The sequence below is a fragment of the Prionailurus bengalensis genome, chromosome F2, assembly GCF_016509475.1.
Source record: "Prionailurus bengalensis isolate Pbe53 chromosome F2, Fcat_Pben_1.1_paternal_pri, whole genome shotgun sequence".
NCBI classification, from domain to species: Eukaryota; Metazoa; Chordata; class Mammalia; order Carnivora; family Felidae; genus Prionailurus; species Prionailurus bengalensis.
Genome location: NC_057353.1, coordinates 13,774,781 through 13,794,564, shown reverse-complemented (window position 1 = coordinate 13,794,564; position 19,784 = coordinate 13,774,781). Strand labels below are relative to the sequence as shown.

General features: G+C 36.2%; 1 protein-coding gene across 2 annotated transcripts in view; it reads right to left on the bottom strand.

Annotated features, from left to right (window-relative positions):
• Positions 1-19,784, bottom strand: part of NKAIN3 (sodium/potassium transporting ATPase interacting 3) — a 608,729-nt gene that overhangs the window by 83,569 nt on the left and 505,376 nt on the right. The gene's annotated exons all lie outside the window — the stretch shown is intronic.

Genomic DNA, 19,784 nt, shown 5'->3' with positions numbered 1-19,784 from the left:
ATTTATTCCAGATATGGGGATTGAGTGGGAATTTTATACCTTATTTTCTAGCATGATGTTTTTAGTAATGCAACTTACTTTTATAGTTATATGTATGGCTATTTTCATGGTTGTATGAAGCTATGAAAGTGAGCCTACCTTCAAAAATTCAGGAAAAAAATGGCAACAGAGACTCTAAGTAGTAAAGGAATTAATTTAACTTCAGAAGGATTTAAGGCAAATTACATTAATCAAGGCCTTGTTATGCACAGGGATCTATATGTAGTATGTTCACATTTATTATTTGATTATTTAATCCCTTAGTTAATGCTATTTACTGTTTACATCAACCCTTGAGTTTAATATTAAAACTCAGATTTAATTCTAGTACATTCACTTCACTTTCTCAAATACAGAGGGAATATTTTTGGATTTGATTATTTCTTAGAGGGAGAAGTCAGTAATAATTAAATATAAATCTTAGACACTACTTGATAAGTAATCACCAGAAGGTCATCCAAAGGACATTTGAATATGTTGTGTTAGATGACTTATAGCCATGGCAAAACAGAAACAAAAACCAGCAGCAAGAAAAATATTGGTTTGTTAAGGTATATCTAGAAATCTTCCATGTTCTGTTGTGAATCTTAGATCTTTTCCATTTCTGTCTTTTGGAGCCTACTTTGAGCACCTTGAAGTTTCAATGTATGTCTATGATAGAATCTTAGCTTCTCTTTCTATAGCCTTTGTTTTTAGTGATTGTAACATGATGATAATTTCTTCAATTTACTCATTTTCCACTTCATTTCAAAGTCAACTTGCAAGAGATGTGGTAACTAAAAAAAAAAATCTCTCTCTTTCATTTTGTCATGGAAGGCAGGAAGAGATCTCAAGGGGTCTACTTTAGGCACAAATAGTTTTAATGAACAAAAAAATTAGTAGCTAAAAAATTAGGAGGTTATAGTTTCTTAAATGGTTTTTCTGTTAACTATATACATGAAAGCACTATTTTAAGATATAGAAGTAAAGAGCAAAAAAAAATTAGCTTTGTTACCTTGCCTCCATATTAAGTCATTCTTATTTAATTTGTCAAAATCATAAAAATCACAGGACTTACACGCCCTGTTCATATAATGTGGTTAGTCAATAAATGTCAGTGTTTCTACCCATTCTTTGTAATACACCAGCTCTTACTATCTCATGTTTTTATATTCATGGAGAATCTGTGCTCTGATGAGCTCTATTTTGCCTTGTAGAACAAACTTACTTCAAGGACCTGTCTACCTGGTTTTCTTGTAGTAAATTTCTTTTCTTCATTGAATGTATCTTTTCTGGTAGTGACACATGACATCACCTCCCTGGTCCAACTATTTTCAGTTCATCTTTTAAGAGTGTCTGAAATGCTAGGGGCCAAACATTAGGATGCACAAGAGTCACATGGGCAGCTTGTTAAAAATGTGGGTTTTTGAATCCCTACTTCAAGAAATTCTTAGTCAATAGGTTTGGTGAGAAATGGAGGTGGGTGCTTTTTTCACAGAACTTCAGACAATTTTGATGCAGGTTGTTGAGGCTGATACACTAATACTCGGCAAGAAGGCAACAACTCATGACTCTGAGGACTACTTTTTCTGAAGAAATCCTTCAGTTATCTATTACTATATAACAGACCACCCAACACTTAGTAGCTCAAAACAACCATAGTAATTAATTTTGCTTGTGAATTTGCAAGTTGGGCAGGAATTGGTGGTAATGCCTTAATCTGTCCACATGTTGTCAGCTGAGGTGGTTTGCTTGGAGCTGGATATCTATTTCCAACATGGCTCTTTCATATGGTTGGCATGCTTTGGTGGCTGTTGGCTGGGAGGTCAGCCAAAAGGATGTTAGTTAAGAGTTTTGGTTTCTTTCTACACGGGATTGTCCATGGAACTGCTTGGGCTTCCTCACAGCATGGTGACTGAGTTCTAAGAGTGAGTATTTCAAGAGGAAGTGTGTAGGAACTTCTGATCTCTTCAGACCTGGCTCCAGAAACTGACACAGAATCATTTCCTCTGTATTCCATTTGCCAAAGCAATGAGAGAACTCTCTCAGATTCAAGGAGAAGGGACATAGACCCCACCCCTCAGTGAAATAAGTGTCAAAGAATTTTTGACTATTTTTAATCTGTCATGGTAACTTGATAATTACAGACCATGATCACTAAAAGGGAATTCAGAGGCAATTTATTCTACTGACTTCCAAGTTAAAGACGGATGATGAGGCATTGGAGTACAAAGATAAAATATTAGAACTTTATTATATTTTTCTCATTACTTATTTTGGTATTTACCATACAATAAAATGGACTCTTTTGCTTTTGGTGTATAGTTTTATGGATTTTAATACCTGTATAGTTTTGTATAGCCATCACTGTAACCAGGATATAGAGCAGTTTTATCACCTCAAAAAACTGTCTTATGCTATCCCTTTAAAATCACACATTTACCCTGCCTATAACTGCTGGCAAACAGTAATTAATTTTCCATGAAAACAGTTTTGTCCTTCCAAGAATGTCAAATAAATGAAATAATAGAGTACGTTACCTTTTGAGACAGGCTTCTCACAGTGTTTTTGAGATTCATTTATGTTGTTACATTTATCAATACTTCATTCTTTTTTTATTACTGAGTAGCATTGCATTGTATGAATATAGAGGTTGGCTTATCTATTCACTAGTCAACGGACATCTGGATTGGTTCCAGCTTTCAGCTCTCATAAATAAAGCTGCTATGAGCATTCGTGAATGAAATTTCATTAGGTTTTAACTCATACGTTAAAAATATATACTTGCAAAGTGTGTTTTAAAATGTCAATAATGCAATGATACAGTAATGCAGGTTTATAATGTACATATAAGTTGTGTATGAGTTCTCCTGAATTCAGTGGTAAGGGTATGTGATCAGTAAGTTTGGAAACTGTTGCTAGCGATTGAAGTTGCGTGATGAGTACATGGGCTTTATTATACTGTACCTTCTACTTTTATTTGTTTCAAAATTTGCATAATATAACTTTTTAAAAGATTTATAGATCTTTATCTGGCCCATTCCACTAACATGATGGGTACAGATAGAGCTGAGACTTGAGGGTGTTACTGGACATAGGTGCAAATGGCAGAGACACCAGCTCTTCTGCTTCTTCCCGATGTGTCACGAAGCTGATTCAGGTGAAATAACAAATTACATAAAGATCTGAAGTTAACTGTCCATATTCTCACATTCTAGCATTTGGTAACCACATATTTAGAAAAATTGGTGGATACTTAAAACAATCACATCATGGGAACAAACCAAGGCCAGAAACGCTGTTCTTGTTTGATCTTTGTTCTGTTTCGCCCCCGGCACACCAGATGCGTGTGCTGCAGAGAAAACGAATTCCTAGGCTTGTGAGAACTGAAAGTCCTCACTCTCTATACCTGGTGTGTAAAGAGATCCTGTCTCTTCCTGGCCATTTATTACTAATGTTAGCACCCAATGTTAGAAAAACAATGCATAAAAACTTTAACATGGTTACAATTCTGCGACAGTGATGCAAATAAATTTAATTTGTAAGAAACCAGCATATGCCAAGCTGCTACCTCTTAATTGTCATTGACCCCTTGGTTTGGGCTGAGAAATTTTTTTATTTACTATTACTGTTGTGTATTTATCTATTATTTTCCACTCTAAAAAGAAAATTAAGGTTCCCAAACTGCCTTAGCTCAGCTAAAACCTGCCAGATGATAGAGCTCTTTTCCATCCCACACTCTTAGACTTTGATGGTCCATCAGAGATAAAGAGGAAAGACTGACATCATGGATATAAAGTTGTATTCAAACCAGCCATGGAACCCAAATTTGCAAGTTCATTACAATTCAGCAGGTCTCAGCTATTTACATCTTCACTTCTTCTGTTTTCCCAGCTACAGAATAAGGAGAGCATTGCATTTCCAATAAATAATGTATAGTTAATTAGCATTTCCAAAAGCATAGTACCCTTCACATACAATTGTCTTCCCTCTACCAAAACAGCAGGTACTAATGAGATCAGGTTTTTGTCTTGGAGCAAGGAGTTCCTGTTATTTGGCAATTAGACAGTGCTTAGGGAATGGAACTCAATTTCTCTTGGTTCATCCATTTAAAATCAACCTTGTTACAATGATAGAATTCTTCTAGATGGGAAATATTATTTAACAAAGTTAGAGAAAAAGGATGCTTGCTGTAAGGAAATTTTAATGTGTACCACCTTAGAGAACTTAATAATTCTGAATTAGGCTATTCAAGATGATGGCATAGGAATATCCTGAATTCACTTCCTCCCACAACACAAAAACCTACAGCTACATATGAAATAATTCCTTTTGCCAAAGACCTGAAAAACTGCTGAGCAGCTCCCCCACAATAAATAAGAAAAGAGCCACACCAAGGGCAGAAGAGGCAGAGACGTGGTAGTGCCACACCTTACACCCCCAGTGCAGTGACATACAATTGGGAAGAATCTCACAAATCCAGACTTTCTCCCTGAGAAGTGAGGGCTTTGTGCCCTATATCAGGTACTTCAACCCTTGAGAAATGAATCAGAGAGAGGAGCTCCCCAAATGCCTGGCTTTGAAAACCAATGGGACTTAGGTCAAGGAGAACCGTGGGGCTATAGGGAATGGAAATTCCGCTCTTAAGGTGCTTCTAGGCAGACTCACTTGCGTGGGCCCCAGCATTAAAGCAGCAATTTGAAAAGTGCCCAGACCATGCATGAAGACTCATTTGCTAATCTTAAAGCACCTGCAAGAGGGCAGAAGCCGATTAGGACTCTCTTCGGGGACACTTGTGGGTGTCATTTTTGCATTTTCTCTCTAACCTACGAGCACTGGTGTGTGGACCCCTCATGCCTAATGCAGGCTCCCAGTTCCCCCAGAGCCAAGCAGCTCAACACCTTATCCCTGCAGCCCTGCCAGAGCTGGCAGCCACATGCACTTCACACAGGAGGTGCCCCTTGACTGTTGGCTCTGGTGGCCTGGAAGGATTGCATTCTCAGGGAATGTAGGCCAGGGGATGCCATCTTTGCACTCTTTCTCTGGTTTCACTAAAGCTCCCTAGTATTTCCCGAAAAGCACCTAATACACTCATTTTGAGCTCTGAGTTTTCCAACTATCACCCAACAGACAACACAGGATTGCCTTGTCAGGCACCCTGACAAGGTGTCAGGCACCTTCTCAGGACTGTATATATTTGCACACATCAAAAGCTGCTGCCTGAGAGGTTAGCTTCCAACGAGACTAAAACTGGGGGCTAGTCCTTTCCTCTGGAGCACTCATGGGACTTGGCACTCCTTCAACAATGAGGACCTATCAAGAATAAATTTTTAAAAATTTATAAACCTCTGTGATTACAGAGGTTTGGGAAAAAGCGATAAGCTAGGGCAGGATCAAGGATAAGGTTCATCTGCTACAAGAAGCCTCTCCTTCAAGACCGGGAGAGAGAGCTGTTTCACCTAATACATGGAAACGAACACAGAGAGTCAAGCAAAATGAGGGAAAAAAAGGAATATGTTGCAGATGAAAGACAAAATACCAGAACAAAAAACACTTTAATGAAATGGAGATAAGTAATTTACCTGATTACTTATCAGTTCAAAGTCATGAAGATACTCACCAAACTTGGGATAAGGGTGTATGCACACAGTGAGAACTTTGACAAAGAGACAGAAAACATAAGAAAGCACCAAACAGAAGGCACAAGGCTGAAGGATACAATAAGTAAACTGTAAAATACACTAAAAGGATTCAACAGCAGACTAGATGAAGCATTAGAAAGAATACACGGTCTAGAAGACACGGCAGTGGGACTTACCCAAACATGGTGGCCAAAAGAAAAAGGAATTCTAAAAAGTGAATATAGCTTACAGGACCTATAGAAGAATACCAAGTGGAATGATATTGCATTATAGGGTTGCCAGAAGAAGGAGAGGGAGAAAGGGGCAGAAAGATTATTTGAAGAAATAATGACTAAAAACTCTCTTAACCTAAAGAAGAAAAAGATATTCAGATCCAGGAAGCCCAGAAAATTCCAAAAAAGATGAACTTAAAGAGACCCACAACGATCACATCATAATTAAAATGTCCAGAGTTAAAGATAAAGAGAGAATCTTAAAAGCAGCAGGAGAAAACAACTTGTTACATACAAAAGAGCACCCATAATAGTATCAGCAGATTTGTCAGCAGATACTTTGCAATCCAGAAAGGAGTGGCATGATATTTTCAAAGTGCTGAAGGCAAAAAAATTCCAACCAAGAATACTCTACCCATCAAGATTATCTTTCGGAATTGAAGGAGAGATAAAGAGCTTCCTAGACAAACATTAGCTAAAGGAGGTCATCACCATTAAACCGGATCTGCAAGAAATGTTAAAGGAACTTCTTAAAGCAAAAAAGAAAGGACACCAATTAATAAGAAGAAAACGTGTGAGTAAAAATCTCACTAGCAAACGTAAATATAGTAAAGTTAGTGGCTTAACCACAGATAATATGAAGGTTAAAAGGCAAAAGTAGTAAATATAGCTATAACTACAATAATTAGTTAAGGGATACATAAAAAAGATGTCAAATATGGCATCAAAAACAAAATTGTGGCGGGGTAGTACAAAATGTATAGTATTAGAATACATTCCAACTAACTTGCTATCAGCTTAAAATAGACTGTTGTGTATATGTATGCCACATGGTAGCCATAAAGCAAAATCCTATAGTAGATACACAAAAGATTATGAGAAAAGAATTGAAGCATGTTTTAGAAAGTCATCAAATCACAGAGAGCAAGAAAAGAAGAAAGAAACAGAGAGCAACAACAAAGCAGCTAGATTTTAAAGAATTAACAAAATGACAACAAGGACAACCTACCAATAATTATTTTCAATTTAAATGAGCTAAATTCTCCAATCAAAATAGAGTGACTGATTGGATTAAAAACCCAAACCCTTCTATAGGCTGCCTATAAGAGACTCACTTCAAAAGTAAAGACACAGAGACTGAAAGTGAAAGAATGGAAAAAATAAGTTTCATGAAAATGGAAACTAAAATAAAGCCAGGGTAGCAATACTTGTATCAGACAAAATAGACTTTAAAACAAAGAACATAATAAAAGACAAAGAGGGGCATTACTTAACCATAAAGGGATCAATTCAGTAGAAGATACAATATTTGTAAATATTTATGCACCCAACATAGAAGAACCTAAATACATAAAGCAAGTATTAACAGATATAAAGGGAGACATTGACAGAATACAATAATAGTAGGGGACATTAATACTCCACTTACCTCAATGGATAGATGAACAATAGAAAATACTATGGAAATATTGGATTTAAAAAACACATTAGACCAGATGGCAATTATATATATGTGTGTGTGTGTGTGTGTGTGTGTGTGTGTGTGTGTGTATAATATCCCATCCAAAAGCAAGAGAATATATATTCTTTTCAAGTGCATACAGAGCATTCCCCAGGATAGATCATATGTTAGGCCACAAAACAAGTCTCCATAAACTTAAGAAGAATAAAGTCATATCAAGCATCTTTTGTGACCACAATGCTATGAAACTAGAAATCAATTGCAAGAAGAAAATTGGGAGTGGTGTCTGGGAGCCTCGGTCCCTTAGGCATCTGACTTTGGCTCAGGTCATGATCTCATGGTTAATGTGTTTGAGCCCCGCATCAGTCTCTGTGCTAACAGCTCAGATCCTGGAGCCTGCTTCAGATTCTGTGTCTCCCTCTCTTTCTGTCTCTCTCTCTCAAAAATAAATAAACATTAAAAAAAAAAAAGGAAAATTGGGAAATTCACACGTATTTGGAGATTAATCAACATGATACTGAAAAAACAATGGGTCAACAAAGAAATTAAAGCAGAAAGAAAAAAAATATCTTGAGCGAAATGAAAATGGAAATATAACACACCAAAACGTATGGGGTGCAGCAAAAGCAGTTCAAGGAGGGAAGTTTATAGTGTTATATGCCTACCTCAAGAAACAAAAAAATATCTCAAGTAAACAATCTAACCTATCCTTAAGGAATTAGAAAAAGAAAAACAAATGAAGCCCAAAGTTAGTAGGAGGAAGGAAATAATAAAGATCGGAGCAGAAACAAATGGAAAAGAGACAAAAAGACAATAGAAAATATCAATAAAACTGAAAGAGACAAAAAAGACAATAGAAAATATCAATAAAACTGAGAGCTGTTTTTTTGAAAAGATAAACAAAATTGATGAGCTTTAGCTAGACTTGCTAAGAAGAAAAATGAGAGGACTCAAATCAATAAAATCAGAAATGAAAGAGAAGTTACAATTGATACTAAAGAAACACAAAAATCATAAAAGACCACTATGACCATTACATGCCACCAAATTTGACAACCTAGAAAAAAATGGATAAATTTCTAGAAACATACAATCTTCCAAGATGGAATCATAAAGAAATATAAAATTTAAAAAGACCAATTGCTAGTAAGGAGATTGAATCAGTCATCAAAAAACTCTCAACAAACAAGATGCCTCACTGGAGTATTCTACCAAACATTCAAAGAAGGTTAATATCTATCCTTTTTAAGATCTTCCAAAAATTTGAGAAAGCAAAACTCCCAAACTCATTTTATGAGGCCAGCATTATCCTGATACCAACCCAGACAAGGACACCACACGAACACACACACACACACACACACACACACACACACACAAACACACACACACACGCACACTACAGACCAACATTTCTGATGAACATAGATCCAAAAACCCTCAGCAAATTTTAGCAAACCAAATTCAACTACATTAAAAGGATCATACAACATGATCGAGATTTATTTATTCCAGGGATGTAAGGATGTTTCAATATCTGCAAATCAATCAAACTAACCACATTAACAAAATGAAGAACAAAAGTTCATATGACCATCTCAATAAATGCACAAAACCATTTGACAAAATTCAACACCCACTAATGATAAAAACTCTTGGGGAGTGGGAGAGAGGGAAAAGTGGGTGATAGGCATTGAGGAAGGCACCTGTTGGGATGAACACTGGGTGTTGTATGGAAACCAATTTGACAATAAATTTCATATAAAAAAAACCTCTCAACAAAGTGGGTATAGACAGAATACACTGGAATACAATAAAAACCACATATCACAAGCCACACTAACATCTTACTCAACATTGAAAAGCTGGAAGCTTTTCCACCAAGATCAGGAACAAGACAAGGATGCTTACTCTCACACTGTTTTTTGACAGAGTATTGGAAATCCTAGCTGGACCAATTGGGCAGGAAAGAGAAATAAAAGTCATCTAAATTGAAAAGGAAAAAGTAACATTGTCACTATTTGAGGATGACATAATTTTATATACAAAAAATCCTAAAGACATCATCAAAAAACTGTTAGAACCAATAAACAAATTGATTAAAGTTTCAGTGTACAAAATCAATATATAAAAATCTGTTGCATTTTTAGAAACTAACAATGAACTATCAGAAAGAGAAATTAATTGGGGCACGGTTAAGTGTCTGACTTCAGCTCAGGTCATGATCTCACGGTGTGTGAGTTTGAGCCCCACTTGGGATCCTCTGTCCTCCTCTCTCTCTGCCCCTCCCAAGCTTGTGCTTTCTCTCTCTGTCTCAAAAATAAACATTAAAAAAAAGAAAAATAAATTAAGAAAACAATCCCATTTACAATTGCATTAAAAAGAATAAAATACCTAGGAGAAAATTTAACCAAGGAAGTCAAGCTACATTGAACACTATAACACATTGATAAAAGAAACTGAAGAAGACACAAATAAATGGGAAGACACCTTATGCTCATGGATTGGAAGAGTTAATATTGTTAAAATGTCTACAGTTTCTAAAGCAATCTACAGATTGAATGCAACCTCTATCAAAATTCTAGTAACAATTTTCACAGAAATAGGACAAACAGTCTTAAAACTTGTGTGTAGCCACAAAAGATCCCAGATAGCTAGAGCTATTTTGAGAATAAAGCAAGAGGCATCACGCTCTCTGATTTAAAATTAGATTAGAAAGCTATAATAATCAAAACAGTATGGCATTGGCATAAAAACATATACATGAAGCATTGGAACAGAATAGGGAGTCCAGAAATAAAATAACACACATATGGTACATTAATTTACAACAAAAGATCTAAGATTATACACAGGGGAAAGGATGGTCTCTTCAATAAATGGTGTTGGGAAAACTGGATAATTACATGCAAAAGAATAAAAATGGGCCACTATCTTATACTATACACAAAAATTAACTCAAAATGGATTAAAGACTTGAATGTAAGCACAAAAACCATAAACCTTCTACAAGAAAACACAGGCTTTTTAACATTGGTCTTGGTGGTATTTTTTGGATCTGACTCCAAAGGTAATGCCAACAAAAGCAAAAATAAACAGATGGGACTAAGTCAAATTAGAAAGCTTCTGCATAGTGAAGGGAACCATCATACAATAAAAAGGCAATTTACCAAATGGGAGAAGTTATTTGCAAATCATATATCTGCTAAGGGGTTAGTATCCAAGATATATAAAGAACTCATACATTTCAACAACAACGACAAACTCCAAAGCAAGCAATAAGATTTAACGAATGGGCAAGGGATCTAAGTAGACATTCTTCCAGAGAAGACATACAAACGGCTAATAGACACAGGAAAAGATGCTCAACATCACTAATCACGAGGGAAATGCAAATCAAAACTACAATGTGATATTGTCTCACACCTGTCAGAATGGTTATTATCAAAAGGATAAGAAATAATAAGCATTGGTAAGGATGTGGAGAAAAGGAAACCCTTGTACACTGTTGGTGGAAATGCGAACTGGTATAGCCACTGTGGAAAACATTACAGAGAGTGCTCAAAAAATGAAAAATACAAGTACCATATGATTTGGCAATTCCAATATCTAGCAGGTATTTATCTGAAGAAAATGAAAACACTAATTCAAAAAGATATATGAACTCTTATGTTCATTGTAGCATTATTTACAATTGCCAAGATATGGAAACAACCATCGATGGATAAATGGATAAAGAAGTTTTGGAAAATATATAAACAATGGAATATTATCCATAAAGAGAATGAAATCTTGCCATTTGTGCATGGATGGGCCTTGAGGGTAAATGAAATAAGTCAGACAGAGAAAGAGAAAAACTGTATGATTTCACTTATATGTGAAGTCCCAAACCAAAGCAAACAAACAAAACAAAGCAAAATGAAACTCATAGATACAGAGAAGAGACTGGTGGTTGCTAGAAAGGAGGGGGGTTGGGAGGTAGGCAAAATGGGTGAGGGGGGGTCAAGAGGTACAATCTTTGAGTTATAAAATAAGTCAAGGGGATATAATGTATAGCCTGGTGACTATTGTCTATAATATTCTACTACAAATATGAAAGATGCTGAAAGTATATCTTAAAAGTTCCCATCGCAAGAAAGGTTTTTGTAACTCTGTATGTAATGGATCACATCTAGACTTATGGCAGTGCTCATTTTGCAGTGTATACAAATGTTAAATCATGTTGTACACCTGAGACTATTATAACCGTGTATATCAGTTATACTTTAAAAAAAAGAATTCAGTCAAATGAGTGGACTAATGGCCTACAGAACTTAAAAATAATGCTTCCTAATTAAAAAGAATAGAGAAGTGAGTAGAGCAAGCTGATCATATTTTTGAGTGTAGTTTTTTCTGCTATTGTAATGAATATTTAGTGTTACTAAGCAAGTTTAAATGAATAAAAGTCTCTTCCCTTTATTTTTTGGACTACATTTTTAAGTTTACACACATACTATATATACACCCACTTGCTAGAGATAAATAAACTCTCATTGTAAATATGCCCTTAAGGCCTCAAATAGCTCTCAAGTTCTTTTCAATGATCTATTGTTCTCTAAGTTAGGAAATGAGACTCAGGTTAAACTGAGCCTTGAAGTGCAGAATCTATTTAGGCCATTCCAGCATGAGGATTAGAGATGAACACATGGAGGGGTTAGAATTGATGGCACAGGGATAATTGGGGAGGGAGAGGCCTGAACTAGGAGCATGCATTTTGACATAGAGTGTAACATTTGTTATAAATCACCCTCAAGGATGTCATTGATATGGCATGTAAGGTAAGTATCTTTCATTGTTTTTCAAGGTATGGCTGTAGGTGTCCCTATCTCTTCCTCTAGACCTCTTTGTGACTGATGGGACTGCCTGAAACTGACCAGCAGTCAGAGGCCCTAAACTGGTAGTATGGCCATTTCACCCTCTGTGGTAGTACCAAGAAGTGACCGACCTCTGTCACCTCACACTTCATCGCAATATAATTTTCAAATCTGGCTACACAGGAGGATTATCTGGGGAGCTCTTCATATGTAGCTTTTTCGACCTCATTTTATACCCAGTCAATGAAGATCTCCAGAGACTGAGACTCAGAAATATTTTTAAAACACCCCTGGGTAAATTTGATTGTTAGTCTTTGGAGGGACCATGTTTCACTCAGTTTGCTTAACTGTTTCAAATGGAGGTATGGAGGTATGGAAGTATGTACCAAGATAACACATGCATGCATGGGTGCACACACACACACGTTGTCACAAATAATTACAGTACCGGTTCATTTAATCTAGTGGATTTTATCTCATAATAGTACCCTGGGCACTTTTGGAGGCAGACTGTAGATATCATAGAGATAACAGAAATATTCCCAGTTTCTCCATCATAGCTCAATTAGATACACACATTGTATTATGGATTCTCTCCAACCTTCTTGTGAGTCTATAATAAGAGACACCTAGGATCTTTACTTAAACATATATCTAGTAACACTGAACAACGTATGGGAATCATAAGTCTCTGACTTGATAAAGTTTAGTTATTATGTTGGAGAAAATTCTACCTCCTAATGTGTACTTCAATGTTTCCTTAAATTTGCTAACACTGAGACTCATGAATTGTTCCATTCATTGGAGGAGACAGTGTAAGGCAGGGGATGGTCATCAATGGACTTTGTTCTAAGCTTAACTCTTTGCTTTGCCAGCTGGCAGACCTTTGAAAGTCCTGATCTTCTTTCTTGCTTTTTCCCCCCATTTGGGATCATCTCGAAAGTCTCTTTGAGCTCTGTATTCTGTGGTAATAATCTTTTATTAAGTCATTGCTAGTGTTGTTTTGACCGCTGTCCTGCTGGTGTTTGCCTTTTAGGAAGAGTGACATGACACTTCCATGAAATGATGGGTGATGTGCAGCATAAGAAGTATCTGGGATTGTGCAGAGCAGCCTTCTTCAAGACCATAGGGTGGGTTGATGAGGGAAGGCTTGTGATAGGTAGTTAGAATTGGGTCAGAGCCATAAAGAAGAGGATTTAAACAGGCAAAAAAGAGTGGAGAGGGCATTCCAGGTCAAATGGGAAGTCTGGAAGTTGGAATATACATGTACTGAGCTCAAGCTTTCTATCCCCCATGAAAGACAGACCGAATCTCTCCATGAAGTAAAACTCCCTCTTCTGCATTCCCAAAGCTCATTGCAATGACCTTTATTAAAGTGTTTATAACTATTTTTCCTGTGTTTTTTCCCCCTTAGACTGCAAGATCATTTTCCACTCACCTTTGTATTGCCAAGACCCAGCCAATAGACCGAGTACTTAATATATATTTGTTACATTAATGGATAGGGGAAGAAATAAGAATACTGGGAGGCAGGATTGGTGTAATGAATGTTGTGGTACATCACTCAGGACCCCATGGGGACCAAGTATTCATCCTCCAGCTGTTGGGAGTGTTGATGGTTGATGGTTGTCCACCCAATCACTTTTGGGAATGGCTCTCAGGTGAAGGTCAGGTCCTAGATCTGTCTCACCCTAGGTCAGGTCCCCTCCCCACACAGGGTCCATATCCAATGGCTGGTCAATGCAGGACCATAAGTCACTTTCCCTCAAAGCAAACAATTTTGAAGGGCTGTCGCAGCACAGGAGCTCCCTGTGGGATTGCTTGATGTCTTTGTTGAGTCTGCACTGCAGCTCAACTCTCCCATCTGTTCAGCCCTGCTTCCTTCACCTCCTCCTGGTGTTCATCCTAAGGGCACACGGCATTGAATTTCTGGTATGCAAATTTCTACCTCAGAGTCTGTTTCTCACAGAATTCAATCTGAGACAGCTGGGTGGGAGTCCAATTTTGGATACTATAGAGGATAAGGTTGGAACAACCCTGCTTGAGCCTGAATGACACCTTTATGAGAATCAAAAGGGGTTGCCCTTGCTCATCTGTCAGAAAATCGTTGACCTAAATATACAAACCCACAGTGATTATGAAGGTGGAAGGCACTCCCATAATTAATCAGTGCTTTACAATTAAGCTACATAATGGAAATTGGCAGTCTTGCAATGGAAAGATAGATTTATGCCAGATTATGAAGGGCTTTACTAATCAATCTGTGGATTTTATCTTCTCAATATTATCCTCATTTTTGCTGACATTCCAGGGCCTTAGTAGTTTTTTTTTAAAAATTTTTAACATTTTTATTTATTTTTGAGAGATAGAGACAGAGTGCGAGTGGGGTTGGGGCAGAGAGAGAGGGAGACACAGAATCCAGCCTTCAGGCTCTAAGCTGTCCACAAAGGACCCAATGCGAGGCTCGGACCCACCATCCATGAGATCATGACCTAAGCCGAAGTCAGACACTTAACTGAGTCACCTAGGGGCCCCTGGCCTCACTAGCTTTTAAACCAAATTTAAGTAATGATTCTTTTCATAGATGCTATATGTAAATTTGTTATCAGTCCATAAGATCCTTGAAGTATATCCTTAGGAGTTTCTCAGTGTTATGTGCAATTTACCTGTATTTAGCATTATGGTATCAAGGGGGGAACAACCTAAGGTTTCTTGTGTATCTGTATATTTGCTCACTGGGAAACATCTTCAACATAAGGGAAAGTCTCCTAAATATGGTCCCTGAGACTTCTCAGGCTAAATATTACACAGTAAGTTGAATACTTGGCCCAAGGATGGCAAGTATAATATAACACCAGCACCCTCACATGTCTGTGCAGTAAATGAAAGCTGAGAACTTTTCCCCAAATTTGGTTCCAATGTAAGTCTTCCTTAAATTCCCCTAGATTAATTAATTTAGGCATACGGGTATTCCTTATAATACTAAATCACACAAAACTAGCATGTATGTTATGGATAAGTCAGATTATTAAGGTCAGATGCTTTAAAGATTGATTAGCATAGAATCGACCTCATATTGATGCTTTCATTGAAACACTCTTGTCATACTAAAAAATCTTTCAACTGCTTTCTGGTTTTTTTAATCTGTTTTTATCAATAGACTTTTCCTTTTGATGCCTTTACTCAGAATCCTTCAAATATTCTGCCCCATTCCAGTGAGAGGAAATAAATTATTCCTTACCATCAAGAAGATAAAATCAGTAATAGAACAACCACTATAGATCAGCTGGTACCTTTTTCTCTTGACAATATGCTTCATTTTGATAACAGAAGGATTTGGCCACCTTGCTCAACCCAATTTAAACTTCACGCAGGATCATAACCTAGTAACGAGAAACTGGATTTTCGCAGTTGCATTCTGCAGGGAATTTTTTTCCAGCCCTAATCTGTAGCTTTGGTCATCAGCCTCTGTATACTGGCTTTTTGACAGCCAGGCTATACATGCATTGCATCAAAAGGTATAGCTTTGGTGGGTTTCCTTTTCTAATGTGCAGTAAATAGGAAGTTTATGATTGTCCTAAGATTCCCTTTTGAATGACATGAACTCAAAGACCTGGAATAGTGGATTACTTAGGAATCACCCACCCAAGTGTCCCCCAAAATAGATGAATATGGAACCTCGAGAAGTATATTTTTAGTAGGTTTATATATTACTTATAATCTCAACTAATATTTAAGTTTATGTGCTGAAGATGTGAATTAGAACATGTAGGTATATGTCCTTCACTTTAATATATGATTTAGAAATTCATGACCACTTCAAAAATAATGACACATTTCAAAATGTGATAGGAAGCAGTATTATCTCCTCCAATTCTGTTTCTTGCTCAAAAATTGATGATTTTTATCATCCTCCTTATTCTTACATTGATGGAAAACACCAGCCAGTAATCAAATGCTCTTTCTTCTGCTAAGATTATAGTCTCTCTGCACAGAAACTTTACTAAAGCTAAACTTGGGTATGGGACAGGACTTCAGTCTAGTGAAAGAGAAAATTTAAAAAAAAAACAAAAGAGAAAATGAAACCCATTACTGCCCTGTCTCTATCACGTGAAGTGTAAAACTCTGCTGCAGATTATCACCTTTTGGCAGTTACATATTTGAGAGTTGACTTTGGAAATAAAAAATAAAAGGAAACATTTACTATCAATAAAGAGGAGAAAGGCATTCTATTAGGTAATAATTGGTATAATTCTTAGCTCAACTGTCACTTTATGGAAACCAAAAGCTCAAAACCTGTAGCTCACTATTACAAAGGTAATTTAGGCTTTGAATTTTGCAGGTGTCTCAGGGTAAAATGCAATCAGCATTAATTAAAATACTCCCGCTTATAATTATGCCTATGATAGGTTCAGGAGAACAAAAACTACCATAAAACAAATGCTGCAAAAATAATTAAACAAAAATAAAGGCTCTGTAGAGTCAGATTGCTTCAAATCATTTACCTAAATATGCACATTCATGTTTATGTTTGTTTACTCAGCGTTTTTTTCTTCATGGATTGTTACAGCTCCCTAATAAGGTATTCTTCTACAATCAAGTCTTTCCTCAAATCTCACTGATCCCATGAAGCTTTTCTGAAATCAATAACATTTTCCTACTGTTCTCCTCTTCACCTCTGCCCATTGCTTTTTATTTATTTTTTATTTTTTTAAATTTTATTTTAGAGAGAGAGAGTGTGTGCGAGCAGGGGAAAGGTGCAGAGGAAAAGAGAGTATTAAGCAGGTTCCACGCTCAGTGTGGAGCCTGACGCAGGGCTAAATCCCATGACCCTGGGATGGGATAACATGAGCCAAAATCAATAGTCAGACACTCAACTGACTAAGCCACCCAGGTGTCCCTGCCTATTGCTTTTTAACCTGCAGCTCCCTCACTCACACATTTTTCTTGTGGGTTCACCATAGTTCTGCCTTTGATCTTGTCTTCTTGTTCTATGTGTTTTTCCTGGGCATACCTTTTATTGGAACAAAGGAGAACTAACCTCTAGTCCTAAATTGTCATCCTCATCTCTGCCTGGATGTCCTATAGACCTTCATGTCTAATACTGTACTCATGTCTTCCCTCCCCAAACCTGCTCTAAGTTCCATATTCCAAGTTTGGCTAGTGATATCATTATTGAGTCATTCTTCTTCCTGTCTCCTCTTCCACTGAACTTCCAAATCTTAATTAAATCTGTCTCAGACAAAGCTTTTCTTCCATTCCTAATGCCATGGTATAGTTCAGGCTTGCATCATCTTTTGTCTGGACCATTTCAGAAGCTTCCTCTTTTTGATGTTCCTATTGCCAGATCATTCCCCCATTATTGCACATTCCACATTAATATCTGAGATACCTGCAAAACAAATACAACTTTGGTATTCCCCTATTTCCAACCTGCATTAGTTCTCTTTAGCTTATAGGATTAAATACAAGTTTGTAAGTTAGGAAAAATTTGGTAGTTAGCAAATGCCCTTAGCCACCATGGTTACTATCTTTCAGCTTCATACTCCCACCCACCTACGTTGCCTTCCAGCCTACCCTTGGCTCCAGTCCAGCCGATATTTCCCTAACAAAAGCTTTTTAATTTTTTCTCCTCAATACTGCTTTTTTTTTTTTTTTGCCTGGAATAACTTTCCTTTTCTTCTTTCTCCTACAGGTTTTAAAAATAAAATTTGTTTACTGAGACTATTTGAAGTTTACTTTTAAAATTACTTTTCATTTTGTGCAAACCTTTGAGTAGAAAGTTTTAAAACCCTATCAGCTTATTCTCAGAGTCAAAAGTATGACAATTTCAGGGCTGATAAAAAAAATCATTCATAAGTCCAATAACAATGAAGACAAAGAGATTTTCCCCTAGCATTTTTCTCAGGAAAAAAAAAGTCATCTTCTTCCAATCCATAGAGGAAACACAAATGGCTACAATAAATTCTTATTCTCCCTGATGCCATGGCTGATACCTATTTGGAATACAGAAGTCTATGACCCAGAAAAAAATGTTACTACAGTGACTGAAAAATTAATCAATGCTGTCTATGATTCAGAATAAATTAAAATGAAGATTAGGTGTTAAATGTTCTGAAGCTGTCATGTAAAATGTTGATGATTAAGGAATATATTTTACTTTTTATTATGGAAATTCCCAAACAGAACTAGCATAAGGAGAACAATATAAATGAGTTTCCATTCACCAATCAACCAACTTCAACAGTTGGTAACTTTGTCAATCTTGTGTCATCTATCACCCACAATTTTATTTTCTGGAGTATTTTAAGGTAAATTGCAGTCATTAAAATAGTTTATTTGTGAATGCTTCAGTTTGTAACTCTGACACAAAGGATTATTATAAATTTAATAACAAATCATTATATTACCTAACAAAATTATCAATAATTCCTTAACTACTATTATTAACACATTACATTTTTATCCATATCAATTTATTATTAAATAATTATTAACAACAAGTCTTTACTAACCCATTGAATCTGTTTTCATATTATTGTCTCACAAATGGCTTTTGACAGCTCTTCAAATGAGTTCTATATATTATATTTGGTTAATATGTTTCTTAAGCATCTTTTAATCTATAGCAATTCACCCAATTCCCTTTCTGTTTATATCATCTATTTGTTGAATTGTTAGACCATTTAACCCAGAGAATTTGTCATATTCTGAAAAATCTCTTCTTATTCTTTAAGACTGAACTCATATGTTCTCTCTTTGATGCGGTCACTGACTCCCAAAGACAGATTTTCCAACCTCTGAGTCCCTCCAGCACTAAGTGTGCGCAATCATCAGGTTGTTGTACAGGTGTTTACATGTCTTTCTTTTCCAATAGATTAGAAGGCCCTTGAACACAGGGACACTATTTTATTCATCTATGTGTTCCCAGGGCTTAAGGTCAAACATGACACATAAATACTGCTTCATAGCTTTTTGCTAAGTGAATGAGGAAATGAACAAGTAAGATAAAAGACAGATCATACCTGAAGAAAGGAGTTAGCATAGAAATACCATTAGAAAAGGAGATAAGGTGAAATTTCGTTAATACTTTACACACTTTATAAGGTATATCAATTGTTTCTACCCCAAACTGCCTAATTCTTGCATGAAAAATGATTTTTAAAAAATCTACCATTTGTATGACTTTATAATCCTAGGGTTTTTTTTTAAATTTTTATTTTGAAATAATTATAGTCATATAGGAAAATGCAAAAATAGTACACTGAATCCTGGGAACTCTACATCTGGTTTCCACCCACTGTAACATCATATGTAACATCATATGTAACATCATATGTAAAATAGGAAATGCTGTTATTTATTATAGATTTTTTTCAGTTTTCTCCAGTTTTTACATGAACTTGTCATGTTTGTATATTTGTGTGTATGTGTATGTGTGTAAAATCTATGTGATCTGCTAGAACTCTAGTTTTGGTGAAAGATTAACCTCCAAGTTTAAAATTATTTGAATCATAAAGTCACACACAAAAACAGTTCTAGTTCAGATTTTGGTGCATTTGCTGCAGTTCAAATTCTGGTATACCTCCTTTGTTTC